This window comes from Anser anser, assembly GCF_964211835.1.
Source record: "Anser anser genome assembly, chromosome: 5".
In the NCBI taxonomy this organism is placed as follows: Eukaryota; Metazoa; Chordata; class Aves; order Anseriformes; family Anatidae; genus Anser; species Anser anser.
Window position 1 is genome coordinate 3,941,579 of NC_139725.1, and position 12,681 is coordinate 3,954,259.

General features: G+C 41.9%; 1 protein-coding gene across 23 annotated transcripts in view; it reads left to right on the forward strand.

Moving 5' to 3' along the window:
* LOC310899705 (uncharacterized protein) overlaps positions 1-12,681 on the forward strand; it is a 221,537-nt gene that overhangs the window by 15,201 nt on the left and 193,655 nt on the right. The window contains exon 4 of one of the 23 annotated variants that reach the window (XR_014584583.1): positions 317-4,823. The exons of the other annotated variants lie outside the window; for them this stretch is intronic. The gene's annotated coding sequence lies outside the window, so the exon portion shown is untranslated. Of the gene's footprint in view, positions 1-316; positions 4,824-12,681 lie in introns of those variants that run through there. 23 annotated transcript variants of the gene reach the window in all.

The following is a 12,681-nucleotide window of genomic DNA, read 5'->3' on the forward strand; positions in this document are numbered from 1 at the left end:
AAACCTTTTTTTTAGATGTGCAAATGGGATATAACTTTTTGTTTCTGGAAATCACCTTCAAATTTTTTCTCAGTTATTTTTCTTTCTGAAATTGTATTTAAAATGGGTAGGTAAGAGATGAGAAAAGATTAGATAGAAGCTGTCTGTTTTCCCACATTCCAACCTTCAACTTCACGTAGTCAGTGGTACCTCTAGAAAACCCTATTTGATAATGGTTCTGAATTTTTCCTCTTTCAAATAAGACTTGGACACTGGGCAGCATAAAAATGCAATCTGCTAAAATTGAAGTCAAATGCTTTCTGAACTGTTCGTTCAGGTGCATCACAGAAGAGTCTTTTACCTTGAGTCTTCGTGTTGAGAAATAGCAGGAGTGGGCTTGGAAAACTGTAAATTTTCGGACCTAAGGAAGCCTCAGATGTTTTGGAATTAGCCCTTCACAATTGAAGATCAGATAAATAACTTCTTCCAAATGCTTTTCAAGTCTTCAGTCTGGGTGCTGATGGATATCTTTTCCCTGCGGACAGGAGGCCATGAGCGACAAGCCTTATTCGGGGCACTCCAAGGACTGTGACAACTCAGGACTGACAGACATTGGTAATACAATGTCGCAAAGACTGTATAATTGCTTTTTGTGATAACTTTACTCATGACCAGCAAATTTTAGAAAGAAAACAATGACAAAGTAAATGAAGAGGGACTTCATATATCTGCTGTTAATCTTGTTTTAAGAGGTGATATAAAAATACTTCTATTAGATTTTTTTGTATTCTGAAAGGAAAAGCTTTGTGCCTTAATGCTAGGTGCCTTGGTGCCTTAATGCTAGGAAAGCTGAAGGAGGTGCTGGACTTTGTTGTTAATGTGGTGTTAGTTTTGTAAAACTTGCGAGCCTTTCAGTCATAATGAAGCACTAAAGTTTTTCAAGACAGCCTGATAAGCAAACCCCATTAGCCCTCAGAGAGGAGGCAGTTCGTGCCAGGTATTGGCCAAAAGAGCTGTTGGGATTTCACCCAGTGAGTGTGTGTCTCATCAGCATTCTGCACTGCTGCCAAAGTTTGCTATAGCATGAAGGAGAAAGAAACAAAGAAACATAAGGAGAAGGAGGGGGGGAAAGGAATCTAATGAGAAGAAAAATTGCTTTTTAGCTGTTCACTGGAACTATTTTGGTTTCCCAATGAACCTGAACAGCATCTTAGGTGATGATGTGGGGAAGTTAGTGTTTTTGGCACCTGAACAGGAAGCATTTGCAGTTTTGGCACTCTGAAGGGATGGAAAGAGCTAGTGTAAGTGCTTTGCTGAAAAGGGGTGGAAAAGAGTTTTCGTCTGTAAGGCCTGGTGCCTTGCTGAACTGGGACCTCAGCCTGGCTGCAATGGTAAAAGTGCCCAAAGCAAATCAAGAATCTTAGGCTTCAACTGTCATGGACTGCCATATTAATGAATGGCTTACACTTCTTATGTATTACACATGCCCGTTCAACTGCCCTGGAAGTATAAGGGGACCTTATAGTGGCTATAAATGCCATGTGGTACGAGACTTTCTTACGTGACAATCATACCACAGGCAGGTTTTCTTAGCATAGGACAGCATAAAGTGCAGTAACACAGAGAAAAAGAGACATTCAAAGGAAATTTGAGAAGAGTCCTGCCTGGGTATGTCTTTATCTGACATTGCTTCCACCATGCTACTTGGAATAGCAAATAGTGACTCTCCCTCTGAAGATTTCATCTTTTGTTTGCAGCTGATGAAACTCTCAGTGTTTGGATGGGGCTGACAGACTGTTGAAGTCAATGTGTTAAACCCCAAGCCACAGAAAGATGACAGGGTATGTGCCACACCTTTTAAAGATATAAAACTGAGAAGTGTTCAGAAAGTAGTTAGCAGGACAAGGATGGCAGTCTCACTGGCTTCCTAGAGAAGCAATCCCTGGGAACTTTTTTCCTTGTGGATATAGTCTTTATACGCATCAGTCTTCTCATTCCTCATCTCCAGCCAACAACTTTTGAATTAAGTGGTTAGTTAGAAGCACAGTGGTCTCAAAACATTAAGTTAATACAAATTTCATGAAAATAGACATTGCTGGTGCCCTAACAAGCACGCAGGCTGCTGTGCAACGCTCATCACATACTGAAGAGTCCTTAAAGACAAGAGTACTTATAAACCATAGGAGAAATTTATTTGGCATGTGATCCGCTAGATGCGCAGGATAAAAGTGTTTGGAAACTTTATTTGACCTCCTGCTTCCAGAACTGCTTGCCTGGAGATAGGGGAAGTGTTGTGCTGCTTATTGCAAATAGAATAAATTAATTTTATGACTTCCCGGTGTGTTATAAAGGTCCTTCACTGAACTAGTATACAGCTGTATCTACGATGTTTGCTCTTATGCTGTAGCCTAGCCTGATGGCAATAAAAGTTCTGAAGTCCTGTCTGCACTTACGGTGTAAGATGGATCTGACAAATAGCACAGTTTACCAACTCTAAAGTACATATGCAAAAATTCAGTTGCTGGAGAGACTCTTCTGCTTTGTCCTCAGCATAGCATAAATTGCCAGGAAAGACAGGATCCAACTGAAGGCTCTAATGTTTCAGCTTTGCTGAAAGTACAAAAAGCCAAAAAGCCTTTTCTGGGGATGCCTTTGATTTGGCTAAGGAAGCTGAGACTGCTCTGTATCTTCCTGAATTCTACTTCTGAAAAAGATGAGAAAATATTTCTACTCTTTGTACCTGTAAAAGATACAAAAGTGAAATCTGAGGAGTCCCTGTAGACTTTGGGAGTATTCTTCAGTCCATTTACTGGCTTAGCTTCTGTGCTTTCTGATTTGCTCTGTATTTGGCTGAAATAATAGTGGCTTAAAATCAAAATACTTCAAATACCCCGTCTCAGTAACTTGCTACATGCATCTTGTATGCTACTTGCCTTCCAGAGGATTATATCCAACTGAAGGCAGGCTGTTGTTTCTGCTGGCTTGTGTCACAAAATATTTTTACTTTGCATAACACTTGTGTCCATTTACAAGTGATATTTTTTTCTGGCATGCATCCTGCTTTACTTTTAATATAGAAATGTAGTAAGCATCCTATGTTTCTTTGCTACACATGTATTCTGTAAACACTCCTGAAAGGCAGGGCTTGGTGTGACTTCTAAGCCACTTTGGTATTCTTGATGTCTTTAAAACAATGTTGCTTGGTTCATACTTTTCTGCAACAATGATCTATGCTATTGTCAGAGCCACACTGGAAATAATAGCCATATTAATAGCATCAACACCTTTTCAAATCCATTAATTCCTTTGAATTCTCTTGAGAGGAAGGAAAGAACAGCAAATCCAAAAATAGCTCTTTGAAAAGAATTAGCTTGAGACTGTAAGATAAATGAACAGCGAAAGCTGACCAACTGTACTGGGCTGGCACAACTTTACTGGATTTTGAAGGCTATGGAGAGCTGTCAGGCTGGAACGTGGTGCTAGGACTGTGGCTGCTCACTGAGCAGGCAGAATGGGTGGTTTCTTGTGACATGGCTCAGGGTTCACAGAAGCAAACCAAAGCAGTTGGCCAGAACAAGGTGTTTTATAGAGATTGTGGATATGTGTACTGTGTGCCATTGTCTCACTGAGCTGTGTGGATAAGGGCCACCAAGCATGTGATGGAGACAAACCAGGATGCAGGAAAGCTGGGATTTGGAATTCTTAAAAGCTGGTCTGAATTCTAGGCTACGTATAATTTGTAACCAGACAAATCTTTATTTCTTCTTTTTTGTTCCTCAGTCTTACGTTGGAAAAATGGTTGTGAAACCTTTGTGGTTCACTTTGTTTTGCTGTAGGTTCCTTAATTTGCCTCTAGGTGAGCTCTGGGAAATAACTGATTAAACCACTTTAATCCAAGTGCGAGCCAGTTCCTCCATTTACCTGTTTTAAGAACTCCTTGTGACTGTCTAGGTGTACTGGCGTGGCTGTACAGAGTGCACTTTGCCTTTCTTCCTCTTCTGGGTGAGGGTGAGAATAGGCATTGACCAAGCTGGTGCGATATTTGGTGGGAGTCCTTTGCTGTGGTATTCTTCCTCCACACATTTTCATTACCTAATCTGTGTCAACTTGATGCTTAAAAAGGTCTGGCCGAGTCCTCTCCCCAAGATAAGAGCAGTCAGTGCATCTTTGAAGAGACGTCAGTGACCTGAAAGAGGCATTGGAGAAGGCCGGGGTTTGTTTATTTTTGTTGTGTGCAAGAAATGAAGTTAGTGCAAACTTCAGGACTTTCTAAATGTTCTTGTTTGCCACTTTGGCCATGTAAAGAATAGAACAAAATAGTTGCAATTGGAAGGGATCTACAAAGGTCATAGTCCAAATTACAGACTACTTCGTGTCTGACCCAAAGTTACAATACATCATTAAGAGTGTTATCCAAATGCCTCTTAAACACAGACAGGCACAGGGCACCTCTCTAGTAGGAAGCCTGATCCTTGTCAATGTGTGGAAGCGTTGTCTTCATGATGCTCCATTTACACTAGGAAAAGATGCTTCGAAAAGATGACTTATTCTTGACCTTTTTGATGGGACTGTGTCCATAGACATGTTCTACAGTCATAATTAAACTGATTTGAAATAGCTTAGCTTGAAAAAAAATAGTTGGAGACTATTTTTTTCTTCATAAATGTGTAGTAAATTGTCATGTGCTTTTTTTTTTGTGACAAACATGAACAGATCATAGAAATAACGAGGCCTCCTTCAGAGAGGAAGAAAAGCATTTATATGGTGGACTGGGTATCTTCTGGTTGTTAATGAAATCAGACAATGCAAATCAAGTGAAAATGAATTAGATTTGATGCCTGGCAGGCTAGTTGTTTACAAGATTCTTCTGTGTGCTCTAATGTGTGGAATACTTTTGCCAAGACTTACTAAATGATGAAATGATAGTGCAATTATATAGAATTAAGACTGGCAGAGACATTTGTTAGAATTCTGCTATTTGGTCTTCAAAATATAATCAATTAAAAAAAAAGCCTTTGAAAATGAGAACAAATGAGAAGTCATGAGGTAGCCAAATAATCACTTGACTGCTTCTGTTCAAAGACACCAGAAAATTCTTCCCAGTGACATTAAAAAATAAATTACACAAATAACGTCTTCTGTCCTGCAAGTTCGTGGGGTGTATGAATTTGCAAGACAGAATAAGCTGTAGACCTGCCTACTTGTCTGCAGGAGTGAAGCCAGTAAAGGTCATGTTTAACCAAAAATCAACATGTTCTGAAAAAGTGATTAAAAAAACATTTAATGCTCCAAGTATTCACTACCTCCAAGTGAGACCATTTGAGCTAGCTGATGATTCTAAAACTAATCACATTCTTGATTCTATGCTTATAAGTATTAGAAATAATAATGATTGATTTGCATAGCCCAAGCATACAAACCATCAACCTGGATTAATGTGTTACTGTTCCAGGGATTACACAAATAGAATAAAAGCAGACCATGGTAAACATTACAGTCTGAAAGAGAAATATCATACCTTGTGTGAATATAGCAAAACTGAAAGAAACAAAGAGACCGAAGAGAACGTTTATTTTATTTATTTATTTTTTCTGGATACTGAGGCCCACCACTGGAGCTACCAAATCATACATTTTGTTTAAAGGACTAAGCAGCATAACTATTAGGAGTAGGATTTTTGAGACATCCTGCACAAAAAGTCCGCACCAGTTTTTCTGAGAACTGAACACCTATTTCTCTAGAGAACCTTAAGTTTTTGGTAATTAGATATTTAGGCAACAGAGCCTGAAGCCATGATGTGGAAAAATAAACCTAGCTGCTATGTTTAGACACCAAAAGTTGGACAAAATTTAACTAATTTTGGAAACCTAGACTTGAACTAAATTGTCCATTGTAAAACTGGGAGTCTAGAGCATTTTAAGATGAGCTCTCTAAAAGTTCTTTAATTTCAGTGCCACTAAATTTATATGAAAAGCTTTTGAGGCTAGGAGGATTGGCAACAAGATAGACTGTTCCATCCACACTGGATAACAGTCATTAAATATATAGTGAAAGCCTTTACAAGATTTTGCCAAAATTACTGAAATTATATTAAGCCAAACTCATGTCTAGTGCAAATCCATCTGTGTCAGTGATCCTGCCCCATCTAAGTATGGGGAGATAGTGAGTCATGAGGAAATGTATATTTGAAAAGAAATGAAGGGCAAATGGGTTACTGTAGTACAAATATCAAGCAAGTTTCTAAAATTATGCCAAGTAAAGTCAGTATGTTTAATATTTTTCCAGCTGGTTAAGATTTAACTGAATGATTTTGGTTTCAGGAGACAATGTACAGGGTTTGGTCAGAACTGGTGGAGGGAGGGGAAGCCTTTCATAAAGAATTGCTAACAAATGGGATTCAACACTCAAGAGGCTCAGATGGCCTATTAATTCTGGTTCTGGCTTCCTTCCAAAACAACTGTGCTTCTCTTTTAATTCATGGCTAATTTCTATCAGAGATACCAAGAGACCATTTCTTTTTTCGACAGGAAGCATCCACATTGCTTAAATGGATTCATGCGAGGGGCTTTAGTGAGCAGACATTGATTGGCTCGTCTCTGGGGCCTGGCAAAGGCCTGACGGGTACTGGTTTGACATCGGCAGCAAATGAAATATGACCTCCTCTAAACAGGCCTGAGCTTTTGGGCCTTCGTGGAATCCAGTAGCTAAGGACCTTTTCAATCCCTTTTAATTAATGAAGTGATTTGACTTGACTGAGATTACACTTACAATAATGAATTAAAAAGTAATAAAAAGAAATCTAACAAATATGCAATAGGGAACAAGGACTGAGTTCAGTACCTATCTGATCCTCATTACGTATCTTATTTCTGTATACACTTCAGATCAATGATCTTAAAAGGGAGGCTTTTATTTTCCAAGCACTGACATCTGCATACTTCCTATTTTCAAATGCTTTTCTATAGAAGATGAAAACTATGAAGATCTTTTATGCCTGTGCGACTAGTTTAGTCATTTGTTATCTCTGTTGTGCTAAATCTCTCTATTCCTCAGGACTCTAGCCTCTTCTGCTCTGTATTCTCTCCTGTGGTGTGGCACATTTTTAGCTGCCCTTTGCTGGATAGCAGCGAGCAATGGTCACTGTGTATATTTTGTGTAATGGGAACGCAGTCCTCCAGTGTGACTTCGGTTGGCAAGTAGTGAGTGTGAATCTGTGCCAGGCCAGTTCAAAGGATTCCCCTCAGTACTATGTCTGAAATCACTTTTTTTTTTTTTTCCCCCTCACCTTCTACTTTATGGTAGCGTATAGCAGAAATGATCCTAAATTTACCCAGAGAACAGACACACTCCGACTGTTTGGGGGGTACAGTATAATTTTGGAGGTAACTCGCTGTCACTAACTTTTCTTCCTTTCTGTTCTGAGTTCAACTGTGATTTTAAGCTGATGCAAATCTACAAGAGCTCCACACTGTAATGATCTGGGGCCATTCTGATCCAAGGAAAGAGCCATGGCCAGTTTAGGTTTCTTGCTGATGTTGTTTCAAGGTGTCAAAGTGTCTTGCTTGGTAGCTGAGAGGTTGCTTCACTTAAACTCGCGATTTAAATGCTCAAATGATAGCAATTGCTGAAGCTGAAAAAAATATGAGTTGATAGAATAAATGATTTAAGCCTTTATTGTCTTGGGTAAAACAATGTGGATTGTAGAGGCTTCCAAGAATACCAGATATATTTAAGTGTATAGATGAGGCTAGCTATGCAAAACCATGGAGGAAACTTCCATACCAAGAGTTACACCTGCCCACAGAATTATGTGTTTTGATCATGGATGCTTGGAAAGTCCTGCATGGGAGCATACTGTGGTGAATTGCTTCATGCAGAGGTAATTTGGAGACTTCCCCACACTCGTGATTATTTCAGTGCAGAACTGCAAGATCACCATAGTCATCAGCCTGCTCTCTTACATTATAGCGTGTGTTTAACTTTCCAGTTTATTCATATTCTTCCCTTTTATCACAACCCATTGTCATCCTCTGCTACAGCATAGACTTACCCATTTGCCAGAACCTAAAATTGTTCTTTCATTAATTGGCCATGGGAGCCAATCTTTTAATTTTTTTTCTTCTGCTGTAAAGAAGAAACACCATCAATGTAAAACTGACGCAGAAAAGTTGTGTTTGTTTGTAAGATGAGTTTTTAATATTTTAGCATTTGACAGACTAGGGCAGAAGAGGTGTAGAGATGTCATTAAGGCCTTGGGTATGATCCACTGGAAGCTGATGGAAAAGCAGTACTAGTACTGGAAAAGCTACTAGTAGTATTATTAGGCTTTTAGGATGAGATGCATCTTAACATGTAGAAGAAGAGGATTTAGAGTGGGTAAGCAATGAGCATAGAGTGGTAGCTGGTTAAATAATGGTGCATAGCTTCTATTAAAACTTTTCAGTGTTTACAGCTTGGTTAAGATGCCTCTTAATTACACAAATTTGTAAGAAACACCTTAATTGTTAAGGTAGTGGGAGAATTCACAGAGAGGTGGTTATCTTCTAGTTTAATTTGTTCTCTGTTGCTTAAAAGTAAGTGACCTTAAAATTAAAAAGCCTTCCTGCTCTCCTGAGAAGTTTTATTGCAAATTTAAGCTTGGAACTGCAATCATGTTAAGTGTAGGTGTAGACTTTTAGACTAACTTGAAATTAGAAGCCCTCAATGAACGAACAGCTGCACGTTAATAAACGTGGTTGTACTGGCCAGGGATGCTCATCGACACTGCGCAAGGGAGTAAGTCCCCTGGCTACAGATTGGGTAGGCCTAACTGCATTTCCCTCTGAATCTCACGTTCGGTACTTTTCAGCTAATGCTATCCATTTGCAAAGCAATCTTTCCGCAGACTCGGTAACGCTTCTACACTCGTCGTTCTCCGGTAACTCGGCCGTGAATTCCTGCACGCACCGCGCAGCGCCCACCGCTCCCTCGCCGCCTACGTCCGGGGGCCGCGCGTTCCGAGTGGCCTTGCGGGAGCAGTTCCGGCGGGGCGAGCAGCACCTCGGGGCGGCAGGGAGGGAGGGAAGGGAGGCAGGAGGACGGGAGCGGGGCCGGAGGGAGGCCGGCCGGCAGCAGGTGGCAGCAGCGCCCCGGGCCTGTCAGCCGCCGAGAGGAGCGCGGGGCCCGGCGTGCGCCTGTCAGCGGGCGGTGCGCGGGGCCGCGGGGCTGACAGGGCTGCCCTGAGGAGGGAAGGGCACGGGCAGGGAAGGCGTCTCTGAGCGCTCGGCAGCTTGGGACTCTCCGGGTCAGGCCGCCCCGCTCCGGGGCGCCTTGTAACCGAAACGGCTGCAGAGTTGGCAGGTGGCCGACGAAGTAAGCGACAACAGACACACCTCTGTCTGTGGGAGGCGGCAAGCTGACCTGAGCATGGGAAGGTGGGAAATGTGGCTGAAGCCAGGAGGAGCAAGATGGCCATGAGTCACGCGTAACCATGCATGCATTTACACCCCCATAGGGCTGTGGTTGCTTAGTTCAGTTACCCAAATAACCTGGCGCTGTGACTTTCCTGAGAAGTGGGAACGTACTCATATCCTATAGGTGGGTCTGTCAGATTGGGATTTTAGAAATAGTTTCAGGTAATGTGAGAAATACACTTGGGAACAGAGGAAGAAGCCTAACTTGTAGAGTAGAAAGAGTAGAAAGGATACAGGACACTATGAAGGCAGGGAAAGAAATGTGAGGTGTTTTTATCTGGCAAACTTTTAAGAAGGTGCTTTGGTTGCCCACCACAGAAGGTGGTGATAGCTAGAAGTTACTTAAACTTTAAACAGAATCACGTGGAAATGGGGAAATAATACCAAGGAGGAGAAAGGCACGTGTGAGAGTCTATCTTAGAGTACCTTATCATAAGGTGACACCTTGTCATAAGGTGTCGTATAGTGACTGCATCAGTTGACGGTGACTGCATCGGCTGACAAGGGAAGACCAACCAATGTCATCTACCTGAACTTCTGTAAGGCCTTTGACACGGTCCCACCTGATGTCCTGGTCTCCAAATTGGAGAGGGATGGATTTGGTGGGTGGACCATTCAGTGGATAAGGAATTGGCTTGAAGGCTGCACTCAGAGAGTAGTGGTCAATGGCTTTATGCCCAAGCAGAGGCTGGTGACGAGTGGTGTCCTTCAGAGGTCTATCCTAGGACCAGTACTGTTAAGTATCTTTATCAATGACGTAGACAGTGGGATCGAGTACACCTGCAACAGTTCTGCAGATGACACCAACCTGAGTGGTGCGGTTGATACAACAGAAGGAAGGCATGCCATCCAAAGGGACCTGGACAAGCTTGAGAATTGGGCCCACATGAACCTAGTGAGGTTCAACAAGTCCAAGTGCAAGGTGCACCTGGGTAGGGGCAATCACAGACACGAGGACAGACTGGGAGAAGAACTCATTGAGAGCAGCCCTGCACAGTAGGACTTGGGGGTTCTGCTGGATGAAAAGCTCGACATGAGCCAGCAGTGTGTGCTTGCAGCCCAGAAGGCCAACTGTGTCCTGGGCTGCATCAACAGAGGAGTGGCCAGCAGGGAAGGGAGGTGATTGTCCCCCTCTACTCTGTACTTGTGAGGCCTCACTTGGAGTGCTGTGTCCAGGTCTGGAGCCCCCAGCACAAGAAGGATGTTGATCTGTTAGAATGGGTCCAGAGGAGGGCCACAAAATGAACAAGGGGGTGGAGCACCTCTCCTATGCAGAAAGGCTGAGAGCTGGGGCTTGTTCAGCCTATAGAAGAGAAGGCTCTGGGGTGACCTCATTGCAACTTTTCGGTACTTAAAGGGGACATAAAAAAGATGGAGAGTGACTCTTTGTTCAATCAGATAATGAGAGGACAAGGGGGAATGGTTTTAAACTAAAAGAGGGGAGATTTAGATTAGACATTAGGAAGAAATTCTTCACTCAGAGGGTGGTGAGGCACTGGAACAGGTTGCCCAGAGAGGTTGCAGAGGTGTTCAAGGCCAGGTTGGATGAGGCCCTGAGCAACCTGATCTAGTGGGTGGCATCCCTGCCTATGGCAGGGGGGTTGGAACTGGGTGATCTTTAAGGTCCCTTCCAACCTGAGCCATTCTATGATTCTATCAATAGCATTCTGGACAATCTAGATTTGAAGCAATGATTGTTTAAATCAGAAATAATGTAGAAGGAAAGATTTGGGAATGACAAAATAGATGAGTAAAAACTATTTACTCTTCCAAGATTAGGGCACAGTGGGAGAAGGGAGGGCTGGGCAGCAGGAACAAAACTATGGAATGTATTGGTATATGACCTTGGTATAACAGAAAGGAAAGCCATGAGATGGTACGGGAGGGCAAGCTGAAGGATTATGCTGAGATTGGAAGGAGCAAGAGACAAATCTCTTCCAGGAAGAAAAGATTTAAAGTGTACACCGTTCTTAACAGAGTACTTTAGGAGGTGAATTGAGAGGGTTCAGAGAACCTGATGGGGTCTGGCATTTCGAAATAGACATCTCTGTTGGAAATATATGCTTCATTTTCTAATGTGGAAATTTCTCATGTGGGCTCTGTGACCTATGTACCTTCAGTTTCCCTTCCATCAACTCTTTGGGTGTCACTAGTCTGCTATGTTATCTGAGATTATCGATGAGATTTGTGCTGCTATATTCCACTTCCAGTGTGCACTGTTTCCTGGAAATACTCATCTTTAGGATTCCTGTGAAGTCTAATGGTGCTTTATGAAAGCAGCACCCTTATTTTCATTATATAAATGGAGACTCTGTGCCAAGGACTAAAGAGTTTCGTGAAAGAAAGGTCTGTCACTAGTCAACGTGACACTCTGGACACTCTGTAATCCAGCATGGAAAGTCTCTTGGTGTTTGCCACCAGGAACACCCCAAGCAAGATGTGTCTCAATGGTGCTCTCTTGTAAGTGCGCCCCTCTCCACTGATGAAGCTCGCTGGGTGATGTAGGCTGTGTTCTGACCTGGCATGTCCATTCTCGTGATGTCTGTGAGCAGAGGTTATGCACGTTTGCTTTTAGTGATAAACAAAGCAGATGATTTAAAAATTAAAAAGGAATAACATTTCAGAAAAGCTTACTTGTGGTGAACTGGAGATCCTTCTCAGTGCACTACCAGGTTGCAACATGTTTAATGCAGCACTCTACCTGTGGCAATATTTGTCTTCCATTGTGTCTTCCCTGCCTTGTGTCATGTGCTCATCTCTCAGTGTATTGCCCTCTAGTATTGTCTAAATAAATACGAGAAGAGTCAGCAATAGAAATTGAGTTATTTTTACTATTTTCGTGTAATAATTGTGAGCCCTGCAGGCCTAGTGCTGGCAAAACACCGTAGATTTGTCATTTAGAAGCAGAAATTTCTGTATAATTTCCGAAATAGATATTTGGTCCCCTCTGCTGCACTGGATTTGTTATTGTTGCATGTTTTCCTGGTGTTTCTAATGAGCTGTTAATGAGCTTGTAACTATGTATGTAAATTAAATGGGGTTAGACATTGAAAGGTTATCAAGAAATAAAATGCCATATAATACTTCAAAGTGTTATAAAAATAAATTAGTGTCTTTAATTTTGCTGGCACAAAGTTGATATTTAATAACCTATAGTTTCAATTCTTCTAAATGATGTTAATTTAAGACATTTTCAGTCTGTACCCTGACTGACACAGCAAACAAGTTCTTTCATTCACCCTTCATTACT